Raw genomic sequence first — 12,697 nt, 5'->3', positions numbered from 1 at the left:
GTTTTGAAAATAAATACAGGCTTTCTGTAGTGAGAATTTTTTTTTAATCCACACCCTCTTTAAGTTTAAAGATACTAAAGATAGTTATTTTTCGTGTATTTGAAATGCAATATTTTTATTTCATTTAAAAATATTAGCATCATAACACTTTGCTTTAAGAAATACAAATTTATTCTGTAAATATGATAAAATGTCAGAGTAACTGTTATAATTTTTAAACTATAGAAAGTTTCTGTCATTTTAGGGAGACATTTTCTCCACGTATGAAAAGGAAACTTTATTATGCAGGTATAAAAATAAAATGTATCAGTATACTAACCTAGAAGTTAATGGCATTAGGACTGAAGAAAATGAGGACAGAAATCTTTAGAAAGTCTATCAAACATTTGTCAGGATTTTGTAATCATATAAGAAAGGTTGTTATTTGTGGCTCTGCAATTGAAATCAAATCTCACTCTTCTTGTGTATTTGCAAAATAATATCAGTGTTAATCTGTATATGCAGCACAAGACTCTAGAACAAGAATTTGGCCCTTTACATTTGAAGATATAGAAACTCAGATTTAATTTCTAGATTTTCCACAGAGATGACAAATGCTTTTTAACACTCTTCTATTTAATTATTTTAGAAAGAGGGATTTTCGAAAATCTTTGAACCAAAACAACTAAAGATTACTCTTCCTTGTATATATGTGTCGAATTCCTTTAAGATTAGTGGGAGTTATGTGTGCACATTAAGAAAAGACTATAACCTAAGCCTCAATTTCAAACATTTCCTAAAAACACTTTTTGAGAGCTTAGCTAGCGTGGCTACATATTTTTCATATACACTTATGCGCAAACACTTCCAAAGGAGCTGCACTTACTTTAAAAACCTAAAATCACAGAAGCATGTTACATTAACCAAGTTCAATAAAAAACAACCACAAATGGATTGCAAAATATCTTTTCAATCTTTCTGTAATCACTTCTAAATGGGAAACAGAGCCACCTGGGGCTGAAAGTGTATTACCAGTCATTTTAGTAATTCAATTATTTGAAAAATATAACTACTGGAAAAATGCTGTAGACACAAAATACCAAATATATATACTGTACAAGTATACATATGCATATAAATAGAATTCACACTTTCAAGCATATTGTCTAAATACAAAAGAATAGATGAAGACTGCAGTGCCTATCATCTACATATTATTCACATATGGAAAATCTTGTAATTAGGGCTAAAAGTGTAGTGAGCTTCAGGTTTACAGCAACATTTAGTTCTCTAGCTAAAATCTCTATCACCTTGAAAGTGTAGATGACATTTCAGTATTCCCTAAGTGGTGCTATGTAATCTTTCCTCTTTCCTCGTTCTTCCTAATTTCCAGCATTTTATTGTTTTTGTTATATTTAAGGCTATTGGTGTACTTAATGTCCTTGTAGAGTCAATTTTTCTCTATAGGAATAGTTAAAAAATACCATGACCATCTTGAGAAAGGTCAGCAGTGACAGTGCTATCCCTGTCCTTGCGCACATTTGCAGGGAAGAATGAAATTGATTAGTTAGCCAAAACTTATTTCTTAAACATCTATTGATGCCTCCTGCTGTGCTAACCACTAAAGACAATACACACAAAAAGATAGCTTTTATTACATGGTTTCTGCTATATACTGTTTATTCATAGCAAATGAACATACATGAAATAAAGACCAACTAAGGATTAAAGCTGAGTCATAAAGATGATAAAAGCAACAGAAGTTTAACAATTAGGGAGATGACTGTGGGCTATAGTAGCCATTAAATAATTCATGAACTAGATAGGGCTCCCCAAATGGGAGGAAACAGAGTAATGGTGTGAGAAAGCAATGAACACGGCATGTGTGAGTGAAAATAGATGAATCTTTCTGGAACAAAGCATTTATTATGCAACGTCATATGGTGATATATAAAGAAAAAGGTAAAGATAGAAATGATTACGAAGGGGTTTGAAATGCAGAGGTATCGGGGAGGAAATAAGGAGCCAATGGAAACACATTACATTTTGTTTTATAGTCATTCATCCAGGTGTATAAGAACAAATAAAATTGAGTAGGATGAGGCTGGAAACAAGAGAATTAAGACCATTGTAATAATATGGATGTGATACAGTCAGATCCTGGCCTCGGGTGAAATTAATGGTAATTGCCAAAGTGTGGTAAATATATACCCTTGATTAGCTGCTAACCAAATTTTTTACCTACTTATTTAGGTATTATTCAGTAAAATAAACTAATTAAAATTTTTTTAAATTTAAATTCAGAAACATGGTAAAATAAATTCCTAAGAGTTTTCAAAAGAAGTTTCAAGAAAGAACTCTTAAGGGTTATCATTATTCTAGAGTGACTTAAGCAATATTGACGTAGAGGTAACATTGCCACAAACTCTAGGTACTGTGCAATATTTCCTTTGCTGTCTGAGTTGATTATTAATCACAAGTACTCAAAAGAAAGTTGTTCTTTTGACTAGAGGAGACTTGTAGGCTTATAGGCTTTTATTTTCCACCCTAATATTTACACTTGAGGATAGGAACTCTTTAGTTAAGATGGAAGAAATAATACGGAAAAAAAGTATAAAAGTGAAAAAGGGAACTCAAAACTAAAACAATGAGAGTAGAGCAGGAAAGCCAAGAGAGCAATGGAGATTTCACCTAGGTCTGGAGGCTCTGGGTATTGTGAAAAGATAAAGGAGGCAAGAAGATAGATAGAGCAGAAAGAACACTGAACTAGAACTGAAACCAAGTTTCACGTTTCATCTTGTTTGTGTCCAGGGGTAAAAGCAACTGCTCATCGTAAACTAAGAAACCTAGATTAGCTGATTTCTAATTGCCCTGTTTTTATTAAGATCTATCTATCACACTTCAAGAAACAGAAATGCATCCATGTTAGTTCAGATAATGGGTTAAAAAAATGCCCAGGGAAGTAAGAGGCACGTGAACAATCTCAGCAAACTCATAGCTGAATCTCAAGAGAAAATGAAAAAGCATTCCTCCATTCAAAATACAACAGGAATTTTAGTAGTCCAAAGCCTGCTTGACTCTTAAACATGCCTGTGGGTTGCTAAGCTTGTGAGTTAGATTTTCCCTATCGGCTCTATGTCTACTTGTTTTTCTCCAAGTCTTTTTTCGAGGTGGGGAACTCTGCCTAATTATATCTTCAACTCTCTTTATGGATTCAGTTTCCTCATGATTTATTTTTTACTAATACTTCTTACTGTGCCTCCCCCTTTCCTGCATCTATAATTTTTTCAGACACTATGTTAAATGCTTCAAATATATTATCTAGAATTTTCATAGTAATTCCTATCCAGTTTATTTTATTTTTGGCATATTAGAAATATAGAAATAATTTGATAATTGTTCTCTTAGGTGCCCAAGGCAAAAGAGCTGTTATTAGACAGAGCTAAGATTTGAACCCCTATCTTTCTGAACTTAAAGGCCTACTTTTCAATTTCTCTCTCCTTCCCACCCCACTTCCTTCTTCACCTTCCTTTATCATGGTTTTAAAGACACTAGTAGAAGTTATGAAGTCTATTATCTACCCTAAGGGAATATTTTGATGTTGCTGACAAGAAAGCTACCGAGATTTATGAGAGAAGCTGGGGATAACCAGACATTATAAATCTCTTTGAGTCCACTCCAGGAGATAGTAGATAACCTCACAGAATTCACCGATTTTAGCGTTTGCTAACACTCCTGTTCTATGGAGAAAATGATATAACCAGAAAAAAAATCAGGAATGTCCATGGTAGCAATCTTAAAGACATGGGGAATAAGTGACATTTCAGTAAAATTTTTTGGATACCAGTATTCAATAGAAGGGTGAGATATAAATTTAGCATGTATCTGCCAAATTTATAAGATAGTTAAAGACAAGGGAGTTAGTGAATTTACCCAAAAATATACCATAATTAAAAGAGGGAAGGCTGAGAACGGCAACTTAGAGACATCTGTATTTAATGGATAATGAAGCGGTACCATGAGATTAAGAATAATGTGATTCAGGAATGGGAAAAGTGAGAGTAGCAAATTTCAAGAAGAATCATTAATCATTACATCATATACTACAGATATGGGATAAAACAAAGTTTAGTTTAATGATACAAATATGCCTTGCCTCTAGATATTTAGAAAAATAGTAAAATAGGCTAGAAGAATGTTTTTAAGTTTGTGAAAATGAAGTGTGTGGAAATAAAATGCTAGGGTTTCAATGGATTATAAAGAGCACTACCAGTTGTTTTAAAAAAGGTAAACAAAGCTCTAAGTGTTAATTAATCTAGGTCACTGTAAAAAGAATAGCTCTGATATTCTCAGTGATAGTCAAAGTCAATTTAGAATAATTCATTTTTAAACTATTATTTCAAACAGGAATATAAACAAGATGCCAAGACTTCTGGATAGAATGACATTAGAAGGAAGATTAAATTGAAGGTATTTACTATTGGGAAGAAGACAAGTGATATGTTAGAAGGACAGAGCAATGGTTTCTAACACGGTATTTATTCAACAATTATTTCTTGGGCACCTGAGTGAGAGGATTTAGTGAACAAGACAAAGTCTTACCCTTGAGGATCTCAGTGATTCATAAACACATTAACAACAGCAAAAAAAAAATTTTTTCAATTTTATTAACATGTTATCAAAGAAACAGGGTAATTAATTACCAGGTATACAATGAAGGTGCTACCCTGTGGAATATTCTATAACATGAAATAGACATTATAGTGAATAGGAGGGCATATTAGAAAAACACCCACTTGTTTTCTTTACAGAAAAGAAGTAGATAAGAGACAGTAGACTACATGTTTGTAACAAGAAAAAATTATTTGTTAAAAGTAGGTCACATTTTAACCTTCTACGTATCTATAAACAACTGATCCCACTTAATTAATAAAGCCACCGATATCTTTGAAACAGAATTTTCCCTCAAGCGTTATGCAAATTATTAATTTTAACAATATTTTACAAATGTGATTATAAACTTCATGTTCAAAAACAAATGAATAATGCATTGAGGCATGTAAGACACTAAAATGAATATATTATTTTTTAATTCTTTGTTGGCAGATTTTATTGAAATTGCTCAGAAATAATTAAAAATTTGGCAAAATAGCTACAATCTTCAAACTGCAGTTGCTATTATAATTATAAAATGTTGAGGTACCATGTCATTATTCATACCTATTAGAAAATCAATACCATGCTTCACAAGAGGCAATATAGTTGTTGTAATAATTTGGAAACTCAAGTTTATAAGTTATGAATCATAAAGAGTTAATTAAACGCATTCATTTTTTAAATGAATACTTTTTATTAGCCAAAATACACATTTTACTGTTTATTTTCATGTAAAAATACAGAAAAACTTAGGAATTTAATCAGGAATGATAGAAATACAATCACTTTTTCTCCTGCCATTTTTCTTTCAATATTCTAAGATGTAAAATTTAATATACTTGTGTCATTGCTATTATTGTCCTCTATTTTCTATTTTTATAATTACAGCTATGCAAGACGTTTTTAGAATAGAAGCGTTTAAAATTTTTATGGCACTTTTCATCTTATCTGAGTTATAACTAATTAAATAAGTAATTAATCCATAACATCTCTAAAGTAGTATGCAAGCACTCCATCTAAGTTAATTACATAAATTAAGAAAGTAAACATTACACTACAGAAATATAAACACTGCAAGCTAATCTAGTCAGATGGAAGTGGTTCCATTAAGCTTCCAATTAATCTGCCAGGAGATGCTATAAAGTATATAAAAGAGGAATAAACAGAACAATAAACAGGAATAAACAAAAACAGTTGAAAGTTCTTTTAGAGTGTGTGTGTGCATGCATGTGCATGTTTGTGTGTAAATTTGCACAAAATTATAGTACTCATATTTTGAAATAATTTCTTCATCATAATTGTAGCACTAAAACAGATATATGTGTCCAGTTACTGAGAAAGTAAGTCACCCAATATGTCAATCCTTAGCACGACATAGGTAATGCAACACTGAAAAGAAAGTCAGTCTTCAGCTTATATCTCTCAAACAATAATATATACCCAAAAGTATATATTGTCTTTAGCATCCTCTAAACATTATTCTGTTTGAATGAATTTTGGTAATATTTAATAATGAGAAAACCCTGATTTTTCATCACTGATGTCTTAAAGTACCTGAGGAGATGGCAAAATACCCTGGTATGAACTTATATTCTCACTTTGTCAGGAGGAAAACGTAGTGACTTTCTGCGAAACTTTTAGATAAAATCAGCCCAAGGTATTCAGACACAATACAGCATCAAAAGTTGTATAGTTTGTGTCAACACAATTTTTATTTTTACACATTTCAAGCTAATTGCAAAAAGAAAGTGAGATTCATAATGACTTGATAGTTGCATTAAAATATATTTTGGGGAAAAGTACCCAGTAAGATCTCACTGCTCTTTTTTTTATAAGATGTTGGGGGTAGGAGTTTATTAATTAATTTATTTTATTTTTGCTGTATTGGGTCTTCGTTTCTGTGCGAGGCCTTTCACTAGTTGTGGCAAGCGGGGGCCACTCTTCATTGCAGTGCGCGGGCCTCTCACTATCGCGGCCTCTCTTGTTGCAGAGCACAGGCTCCAGACGCGCAGGCTCAGTAGTTGTGGCTCATGGGCCTAGTTGCTCCGCAGCATGTGGGATCCTCCCAGACTAGGGCTCGAACCCGTGTCCCCTGCATTAGCAGGCAGACTGCCAACCACTGCGCCACCAGGGAAGCCCTGATCCACTTGCTTTTGATGAGTTTAATATGCAGTTGTATTCAAAGTTCTTCACATTCTTTTCTTGCAATCCAGCACAGGCAGTAAACGCTGGGTCATATTTTAAATAAATTTCACTGATTTGTGAAGATTTTTTACTGTTAAGGAAACCAGGAGAATGACCTTACATTTCTTTCACTTATGATCATTAAATTGATAAACTAATTTTCTCACTTGGTGTTAGGTGTGGCCATGTAATTGAGTTCTACCTAGGCTTGGCCCATGAAAGTATGGGCCTCCTCAATTTGCTTTTCCCCTCCTCATCTAGTTTGTGAAGTTTGATAAGGACTGAATGATGACTCATGCAGCCACAAGATAGAAGGAGCTTAGGTCCCTAAATAAAGCTCATAGGACAGCCACTCTGCCTATTTTAATAACCAATCAAACTCCAAAATCTTCTGTAATATTGGGCTAGTACATATTTGGATCTATAATTGTTCCAGGTCCTTGGTATACCCTAAATAGCAAATGAGGTAAAAAGAAACAAAATAATATTCTGACTGATAAAACGCATATGAAATAATATCTGTATTTAGGAATACAGAATTTGAAATTGGAAATAAAATACCACTACATTAAGTAAGGCACTAAGTAAAACAGTTATGTGCAATCAGCAAGTGGAGTGTATTCCAGGGTTATTTTTGTATCATATATGTAAATATTTAATTGACAACTTCTCTCATATTTCTGAGTCATCTTAAACTAATAATGTCCATAACAAAACTCTTATTTTTCTCCAAATATCTGCTCCTCCTTCAAGTTTTCCCCTTCTTTGTTGCTTAATCTCCATTCCATCAATTGCTCAAGCAAAAATGATGGTGTCATCTTTGACTCTTCTAGTTCTCTCACATCTCATATTTATCAAAAGGTCATGTCTGGTCTACTTGCAAAATGCATCTGAATTCTGACCCTTTCTCATAGCTCTTCAATCACCACTCTGTGCCAAGATACTCCCATATCTCACCCCTATTATTTTTTTATTAACTGGCCCTCATGCTTCATCCCTTGCCTCTAGACCGTGGACAATAGTCAGAATAATCTAAATATAGGTTAGATTGTCATTCATCAGTTCAATGGTTTCTAACTCATTTAGAATAAAAGCAGAAATTCTCCAGTGGCTCACAAGGACCTATGTGACCTGTACCACTCCATTCCATCTCCCAGACCTCTTCTCCTGCCCCACTCCCTTGCTGAGCAGGCTACAGTAATTCTGTTCTCACTTCTGTTTCACTAACAAGCCATGCATGTGCCTTTGTTAGGACATTTCAACTTGCTTCTCTCTCTGTCTTGAATTTTCTTGCACCATGTACCCACATTTCTTACTCCTTCTCTTCATTCATATCTCTAGTCACCTTGTATGAGATAGCTACGATTTTCTTTTTATTTCTCTTATTATGCCTTGTTTTTCTCCATAGCAATTATCATCTGACATATTCATTACTTACTTATATGGCCTCTTCACCACTATGTTGTAAGCTCCATGAGGCCAAGTGCTTTAGGTTGTTCACTTGAATAAGTGAATAAGTAAAAAGATAGCTTAATATTAGGAAATCTATTAACATAACTTATCACAACAATGCATGGATCGATCAAAGGAGAAAAGCCTTATGGGAAGTTTAAAAACTGAAAAGATATTAGAATTAAATTCAGTATTACCAATAAAGACTTAATAAGCTAGAATATAAGAATTCTTCCTTTATATGATAAAGAACATTAATCTTAAAATAAAAACTAATGTATTGAGGAATACTGACACAGAAGAGGCATCCACTTTAACTTCAGAAGCTAGCTAAATATGTCCCATTTACCACTAAATTTAACATTTGTCTGAAAATATTAACCAATGCAGTATGGATCAAGAAACATAGATAAAAGAAAGCACAACCCACTATTTTTACACGATACGTTAAACTGGGAAAATCCAAAAGAATTAACTGAAAATATATTAGATATTTGGGAAGGCAGTTGGAGATATCTCTACTTTTTTCTTCCTCTTTTCTGCTGATGAAGATTTTGTCACCATAATTACTTAAACTGCTTGTCAGGGTCACCAGTGACACTCACTATTCCAGTTAAATGGCAGTAGTGATTTCAGAACTCACAACTACATTTTCGCCATCTAGAGAGAGAAAGCGTCTCTCCAAAATGATTCCAGAAGTTTTCTACAAATATTGCTTCATCAGCAAGCTCATGAGAGGGTTTCTGGACAAATCCTTGTATCAGATCGGATGGAATGTGCTGCGTGGTTTAAGAAAGATGGAGTCTACTGGTAGAACTGAAAGCACACACGCTATGTTGAAAAAGGGTCAAGCGCTCTGGAATCAGAGTACTTTTTTTTGTTTTACAAGAAAGGGGATGTTAAACTGAGGGGTTATGAAAATCAGTGATGTATGCAATATTTAAGTTAAAGCCACTAAGTGACTTTAATCAATTACCTGTAATGACACAATTATAGTTCCCCCAAAGCAGAGAGATCATTAAATTTTATTCCTACAGCCCAGGGGACAGCTGATCTCCTATCTTGTATGTTTCCTTAATGAATAATTATTAGCAAACTTTGTCAAGCACTTAAAATTAGTCTTCAATACGATTAATTTCCTTGACTTTGTTCTGGTGAATAAGCATTAGAGACTGTAATAACAAAAATAAAGAAGAAACCCCTACATAAATATATGTTGAATATGAAGTATACAAATGTTGAAACTGATAATTTCCAGGCCAAATATAATAAAATGCTTACTATGAAATTTTACAAGGACAAAACTATATTTTATATTCAAAGATTTATTTTGGAACTCTGTGTTTCTCAGGGTAACTATACAAAAAGTAATATCTCTATATTATAAAAATAGGAAATACAAGACAGTGCATTCCTCATTCAATACAAATTGCTTATTTGAAAATAGTTTCCTGAGATAAGGAAATTCAGGTTGCCTTCTTTATTAAGAAAGCTGATAGAAATTCATATATTAAAAAAAGTAAATACAAGACTATCATTTTAATTTAGACTCTAGCAGACGTAATGCTCTTCATTATTTTTTCTTTGAAATAGATACTGAATTTATAATAATACATGCATTAACTAATATTAAAATTTATATTAATATCTGGATATAATGTTCATTTTAAACTTACAAAACTCCAGGAAAATTGGTCAAAATATTCCCCACGTGAATTAAACTTACCACCGAATAAAACTGCATTTTATTTAATCTGAATACATGTTGACGCATTTTATTTAATCTGAATATATGTATTCATATTTAATCTGAATACATATTAATCTGAATACAATCAGTACTACCTATTTTGATTATTTTTACCACCACCGCAACCATACATCTTTACTATTATTGCTATTACTAGTACTACTACTGCTATAATAGTCACTACTTATGCTGCAAGTATTAAAACTGTGGTTATTCACTAAATAATTTATATTTTTCATTAGTATTGCAGTGATTTCTCTCAAGCTTTCCAGATCTCACCATTCATCCTTTTATATACATGGTGTAGAGGAAAAAGCAGTGTTAGAAACACACAGATTTTGGCCGGTTTCTACATATTTAGCTTTGTTTTAGTACTAAATTTTCTCTGAGCCTCCATTTGTTCCTACATATTTAGAATGTAATAATAATATTTATCTTTTAGTTTGGTGAAAAATAGTAGGATAATGTATATGGAATACCTAGATCTAGGAAGTGATAATGTATATATTATACTTGAAGATCAATAAATACTAATTTATGTTTTTCTTATCCAGGCAGCTGATTCTTATCTTCCTGTCCCTATTTTAAGATGTTCTTGACATGGTGATTTTCCATTTCTTTCATAATTTTGTATACCCACATTTGGGTATTCTCTAGATCCATTAATTTTCTTGAAACAAAGAATCTGAAAATAGCTGATATGATATATATTCATCAATGGTAGGACATTTTGCAACAATTCAAAGTTATAATTAATTTAGCATTTATTCTTTTGTTATATATAAATCCTCTTTCGATAGTAATCGCTTTAAATATTCTCCAGACAAAATGTGCTGAACTATATATTAGTGAATTTTTATTGGCTTCATGTCACTAGTCAGATTTTGAGGTTTATCTTCTAGACTCTTAACTTTTCAATGATAATTTACTGATAAGCAAGACTGTAGTACTAAAGTAAAGAGGCGATATGTATAACATAATTGCTTTTTCAGTCTTTACAACACAGCTATTAAGAAAACATTCAATTTAATTAAAAAAGAATAAACAATGTGGGCTGTATATTATATACATAAAATTTTGGATACATTAATATTGTAGCTATAGTTAATAGTATTCTTCAAACATCAACTATCATGTACCCTGTTTAATTCAGTTATAAAAATCAAACCATCTAGTATAATTTCAAGTCAGGATAATACTAAAGGCAGTAAAATTGTATGTGGCACAAATGATTAAAAGGAATAATTCTATAATTTATTTTATTATAAGATGTTGATCTCTCTCTGGATAGCTTTCAACACCAAACTATTTCAGGAATTGCCAGTCTATGTAGGTTCATGAATTTTTTACTGAAATGCTGAAGTTTAAAAAAAGATCTTTCTATCCTGAAACTAACATCAATGTATTTAATGAGTACTCAATAAATACTTTATGACTGACTGGCTGGAACATCTGAAATCGTTGCTTTATTTGGTGGCAAATATAATAGGTAGCTTTTAATCGGATGGAATGAGCAGCTTCATGCTAAGTAGAATATGAACTTTCCTTTTGTCAATATAAATTGATTCTAAAGTTCAATAATGTTTGGACTTTTTTTTCCCCAGAAGTTTTCTATTGAACTTTTGTCCTAGAATCACTTTTCTTTCCAGTTCTTCCATAATCCAAGGAAATACATCAAACAATTACACTATTTGCAGAAATTGTCTTGTAGGTAAAACACAAATGAAAAGTTGACAGCATTAACTGCTATTATTTCCACTTTCAAAAGAATTCCAAATTGCTATGTCAAATTAAGTAAAATTATGCATTTATCTCTACTTATAGCACCATTCACTTTTTTTATTATCTTGATAGACTCAGTTTCTTTACTCAGTCTACATATTTTCTCAGTTCTGGAACAAAGTGACTCGTTCTCTACAATTCTCTAATTGGGAGAATTATCTGCTGACTCTTTGAGATTTAAGTAGTTTTCTAAGTGTGTAAAAGAACTGCCTTTGATAATTGTTTGCTCATAGCCATGCTTACACAATTTTGTGTAAAAGACATATAGAAAGACATGAATACTAATTGATTTTTGTTCAATTATACTTGTGGTAGATAATATTAATAGTGATAAGCTGGGAGAAGCTATTAGACAAAGCATGAATGAATACTAGAATATACAAGATACTTTTGCAACATAATAGAAATGCAATAGCATTTAGGGATAGAAAATGCAATAGCAAAATGGAAGAAAAGTGTTACTTTGAAATTCACTGAAGGAGAAACCTGAATGGCTAATAAGCGTACAAAGGGATATTCAGTCCACCGATAACAGAACAACTGAGAACTAAAACAATAATATTATACTGATCAAATCTCCAATAATTTAAAAAAATCCAGTACTACCAAATTTTGGTAATGTTTGAAACCAGTTAGCTTCATCATCTGCTGGCTGATATGCATACTGATGTAGTTTTTTTGTATAAAATTTGCTGATCTTTAGTAAAATTACGTATACATACACCTCATGACCAAGAAACCTTCTGTGTGTTCTTCAGAAATGCTTGAGCTTAGGCTCCTGAAGAAGTGTTTATGTAGCAATGTTTCGGGTAGAAGGCACTGGATTAGAGGTAGCTTTGGTGTCCATATATAAGATAACTGATAAATGTTATAAATGCATGCATGCTATGTAGC

Source organism: Phocoena sinus, chromosome 10 (assembly GCF_008692025.1).
Source record: "Phocoena sinus isolate mPhoSin1 chromosome 10, mPhoSin1.pri, whole genome shotgun sequence".
NCBI lineage: Eukaryota > Metazoa > Chordata > Mammalia > Artiodactyla > Phocoenidae > Phocoena > Phocoena sinus.
This window is presented reverse-complemented; position numbering follows the sequence as displayed.